This window comes from Herpailurus yagouaroundi, unplaced genomic scaffold, assembly GCF_014898765.1.
Source record: "Herpailurus yagouaroundi ecotype Mexico unplaced genomic scaffold, PumYag 295, whole genome shotgun sequence".
Classification (NCBI taxonomy): Eukaryota; Metazoa; Chordata; class Mammalia; order Carnivora; family Felidae; genus Herpailurus; species Herpailurus yagouaroundi.
This window is the reverse complement of record NW_024412512.1, coordinates 3,807,512-3,812,422: the sequence shown is the minus strand read 5'-3', so window position 1 is coordinate 3,812,422 and position 4,911 is coordinate 3,807,512. Positions and strand designations below refer to the sequence as shown.

The 4,911-nt window shown below is 55.6% G+C and overlaps 1 long non-coding RNA gene across 1 annotated transcript; it reads left to right on the top strand.

Annotated features, from left to right (window-relative positions):
• The first annotated feature begins 376 nt into the window (after nucleotides 1-376).
• Nucleotides 377-1,858, top strand: LOC121021314 (uncharacterized). The gene is made up of 2 exons (XR_005786496.1): nucleotides 377-621; nucleotides 1,493-1,858. It is a non-coding gene; the product is annotated as an uncharacterized LOC121021314 (long non-coding RNA).
• The last annotated feature ends 3,053 nt before the right edge of the window (nucleotides 1,859-4,911 follow it).

Below are 4,911 nucleotides of genomic sequence, written 5' to 3'. Positions count from 1 at the left end.
ACCACGGCTCACCCAATCACGAGGCCAGTAGGAACAGGAGTCGGTGATTGGCCGAAGTCACGGAAGCCCCGCCTCTAGCTGGGGGTGGGGCCCACGAGACCCCAGGCTTGGAGAGCGGGAAAGACGCCGCTTGGCTGCGGTAAGACTCTCGGCTGTGACACTAGGACAAGGCGGCGGACCCCAGCCACGTGACCCCGCAGACGTGAGCTGCGCACGTGAGGCGCAAACAGGTGTTCCTGCTTAGCAAGCTGCCCCCCCACCCCCACCCGGGACCGGAAGTGGCTGACTCCTCACTCCCCGCCCCCCGCCGCGTCCCATTGGCTCAGTTCAGTCACGTGTCTGCCCCAACTGCAAGGGGTGCTGGGAAGGCGCTCTTGGCTGCCCGCGGGTTCGGCAGAGGCTCTCGCGGCCCGTCGCACGGGGTGGCGCCCCCAGGCGGCAGCAAAACGGAGGCGCTGCTGCCTCCCTGAACGTGGGGAGAAGGCGGCAGGTGGGGAAGGGCCACCTATGGCCACCGGGATGACCCTGGCCACGGAACTGTCTAGCGAAATGCCCTAACCCACCTCCTGGAGTTACTCAAGGGGTAGAAAACGTCCTCACGAGTTGAGAAGCGCCTGTTGGGTAAGAATGTGATTTGTCTTGGTCACGATTGTGGCTCCATAGCCTAGAACAGTGCCTGGTATGCAGTAGGTGCTGGATAAATTCTTCCCGAGGGGCCGAGCGAGAGGATGGGTAGATAAATGGGTGGGTAGAGGGCGAATGGGTACCGAATGGGTGGGTGGGTGGAAGGGGGATGGGTGGGTGGGTGGATGGGGGATGGGTGGATGGATGGAAAAATGGATGCGTGGGGGCTCCTGGGTGGCTCAGGCGGTTGAGCGTTGGACTTCAGCTCAGGTCATGATTTTCACGGTTTGTGGGTTCGAGCCCCGTGTCGGGCTCTGTGCTGCCAGCTGGGAGCCTGGAGCCTGCTTGCGATTCTGTGTGTCCCTCGTTCTCTGCCTCTCCCCCTCCTTGCTCTCTCTCTCGAGAACAAATAAGCATTAAAAAAGTTAAAGAAAGAAAAAGAAAAAAGGATGGGTGCGTGGGTGTGGGTGCTAATAGTGTGAACCTCCAAATAGGACCCTGGCCGTTATTCTAGAATTCTCAGGTATCAGGACCATTGTCTGTCTGGGAGGTGGACACCAGCCTGGTGACCGTGAGATGGTTTGAGGTGACAGTAAAACCACTTTAAATGCCCTGACTCCCACGGGGAAGAAGAATGTCCGCATTGGGTGCTAATCAGTCTTTAACACCTCTCCGACACCTGGTTCTCTCCCTTTTTGGACAAAGAGAGCGCACAGCCCAGCTCGGAACCTCAGAGACAACCATCTCTCCGTCAGAAACTAATAATACGATTTTGTTTTTATTGAGTTAGCTTCTACTTACGGTTAGCTTCTACCATCGATGCTGGTTTTTCATTTACAGGCATGATAAACCATTTCTTTTTACCTAGATTCCAGATGTGGAGAAGCGGGTCCATGTGAGAGAAAATATTTGGGAAACATTAGCAGAGGTGGCAGAAAGGTGGGGTGATCGGAGGCTTGGATAGTCTCACAGTCGCTGTGTGGCCTGGAGACAATCCCCGCACCTCTCTGATGCTCTTTTCTCACCTGAAAATGCTTTCAGTCCTCATGTCAGGGGATAGTGTTGTCTGCCCGCCTCAGAATAAAAGCGGGGGAAGGACATTTTCTCCTAAGTGAAAGAGGGTATGGGCGGGTAGCAGAAGAGTCTCACATGCACGTCCAGGCCCTTGGGAGACTTGGGGGTGTCTTTGGTTGTGGGGGATACTCTGTTTTTAAAGTCTTCTCGGGAAAGCTGGTGTGGCTTGTCACCTGTGCTGGTTTTCTGCTCCCGGACGGTAGGATGGCTTCGCGCCCTGGACAAAGTGTCTCCCTGCTGGGCACCGCGTACCTGGGGACGCACTTAGAGAGCTGGAGGGGGAGGGGTCTGGCCGGGATGGGACTTGGAATAACCCGTCTGATAACTAGGGCCCCGAGCCTCGACCTTTCTCCTGAGTCCCGGCTGCGTCCCCCGCCCTCCCCGCCCCAGACCCGGTGTGTTTTTCCCTCGATGACATTTGGAATCTTTTAATAGTTGTCACATTAGCATACATTTGCATACCTTATGCTAATCAGGCGATTTATTTTTGAAAAAGCACTTTGACTTGTGAGACCCTTTCTCACCGGGTATCTCACCGCGTTTTTCCTTTTCCTCGGGACAGGCTGCTGCTTCCCCCAGGGGTGGGGGTGGGGGAGCTGTACCCCCCTCCCCCCCAGCCAAAGCAGGGGCCCTCACCTCCCGGTTGCACTTTGGGGACAGGGGCACGTGGCGGGGCCGGCCAGTGCCGGGACCGGCGCCCGGGCGGAGGCGCTACTCTCCTGCCCATTTTGCAGACAGGACTGCAGAGGCGGGATGGACACGGCATCGGGGTCACCAGGCGCCACTCAAGGATGGGATTCCAGAAACAGCGCCGGGTCCTACAGTGCCTCTGACTCCTCTAACTCTGCGGGGCGGGGCCCCTCCCGCTACCGCGCATAACTCCTTGAAAGAGTCGTCTACACTGGCCGTCCCCACCTCTTTCTCTCACCTCTACTCCACCCGCTTCTCACACCTTCCCAGCTCCCATCCCTGAAATCCCTCTCAGCAAGGTCAGTGGTGGCTGCGTCCCCACCCCCTCGGTCAGAGTCTTGACCCCTTCCCCTGCACTTCCCAGCCCCTCCCACACCCCACGCTCCCCTCCAGCGTGGTCCACTCTCGGGGCTCTAATCCCCCGATGCCCCAACAACGCCTACAGTCCTGTGTCCAGCCCCGGCCTCCACTGAGGTCCAGGCGGTGTCTGGAGCTGCGTCTCTGCGTGGGGGGGGGGGGGGTCCCGGGGGTCCTGTACTCAACAGGCTACACTGGGCTCAACCGGGCCCCCAGACCCGCTCTTCCGACAGCCCCCTTCTTAGCCGAAGGCAGCCCCGTCCGTGTAGCTGCTCAGCCAGGATCCTGGAGACACCCTCCCGCCCGCCCCACCATCTCCAGCAAACCTTGGCCACCTTTAGGAATTACATTTTCACTCGTTCGCCCCTGACTCTGCCCCACTTGCACCCTTCTGACCTCCTTGTCCTCATCTCTCACCCCAACACCCCTGCCTGTCCTCTGCTCCAGCCTCCCTGTTCCTCCAACGGGCCAGGCACCGTCCTGCCTCGGGGCCTTTGCACACGCTGTGCTCTTGGCCTGGAGTGATCCTCGTGTAAGTCTGTTTCGTTTCTTGTTGGATCCCCAGTGCCCAAAACAGGGCCCGGCACACAGTGAGAACTCCGTAAACATCTGGCTCGTGAGTGAATGTATATGCCTAGAGACACAGCTCTGGACGGACATAACCCCCAACTTTGGAGCTGGTCATCTTGGAGACGGCTGGCGATGTCAGTGTTTTCAGATGTTCCCCACCGGGAATGTAACACCACCGGCGCCCATACGAAATTTCTCAGGGCAGTTTTGTTGCAGAGCCCTAACAGCTGCGTGGCATCCTTCCTGGACCTCAGTTTGCTCCTCTGGAAAACGTGGATGATCCTAGCACCATCCCCAGAACAATCCCTTGAGAACCAACCCTCTGAGTCTGGAATCTCGAAGAAAGAGTTAAATCCACTCCCGGGTGGTGACATTTGCAATGCATGAAGTTTAAACATTTTCAATAAAGAAAAACAAATCCAGGCCAAAGCTCTCTCTGATTTATAATAATTGCAAAGCAGCAGTGGTGAATATAATTGTCCAGTGGAGGGGTGGCAGTGGGGGACTCCACACGGGGTCCAATCAGCCCCGGGTGGGATGTGGCCCCAGTCAGGTTAAGCAAACGCATTACTTTAATAACCTGGGGAGGCGGCTGGAGCCATTAGTGAGAGGGGAGAATAAATATTATCCCAAGAAGCTCCAGAATCGGCGGTTTTATCACTGAGAATTGTCCCCGTGCTATTTACTTTCAATTTAGATTTTCGGGAAAGTGGCTCTTGGCAAATTTTATGTATGAAGGAGAATGACTGAATTGAAAAATGATCTGATTTTGCCATCCGGGAGGAAAGGAGCCATGGTATTTCAGAGTCCTGCTCTGTCCCACTAAGTCACATTTCCTCCCAGGCACAGTTGAAACCTGAGCACTGGGTCCCAGGCTCAGACGCATTCTGGAGGCGCTGGAGTTTGACCTGGGTTGGCTTCAGAGGCCGGGGGAGCCTGGAGTCAAATATCGATGAGGACGAGGCCTCATTTAATTACAACTGACTTTATCTGTCCTCTGGTCTGGTCCGCTTGTTGACTGGAGGGGAAACTGAGGCCCAGAGCGAGGCTGCCATGAGCCGCGTGACTCACTTGTGTCCTCGTCCCTTCTATACCTCCCCTCACGCAAGCACTCCCTTTGGCATAACACACACTCAGAATATAATTCTTTTTTTTTTTTATTTTTTTTTCAATATTTATTTATTTTTGGGACAGAGAGAGAGAGAGCATGAACGGGGGAGGGGCAGAGAGAGAGGGAGACACAGAATCGGAAGCAGGCTCCAGGCTCTGAGCCGTCAGCCCAGAGCCCGACGCGGGGCTCGAACTCCCGGACCGCGAGATCGTGACCTGGCTGAAGTCGGACGCTTAACCGACTGCGCCACCCAGGCGCCCCTCAGAATATAATTCAAAACGGATCATAGAGCCACATGTAAAATGTAAACCCATTAAAAGTTTAGAAGAGAACGAGAAAATCTTCAGCACCTGGACTTAGGGAACGATCACAGGCATGACACCAAAGGATGATCTCTAAAGGAAAACATTGATGTTAGACCCCATCAAAATTAATAGCCTTTGCTCTGAGAAAGAGCCCGTGAAAAGGACACAAAGATAAGTTGC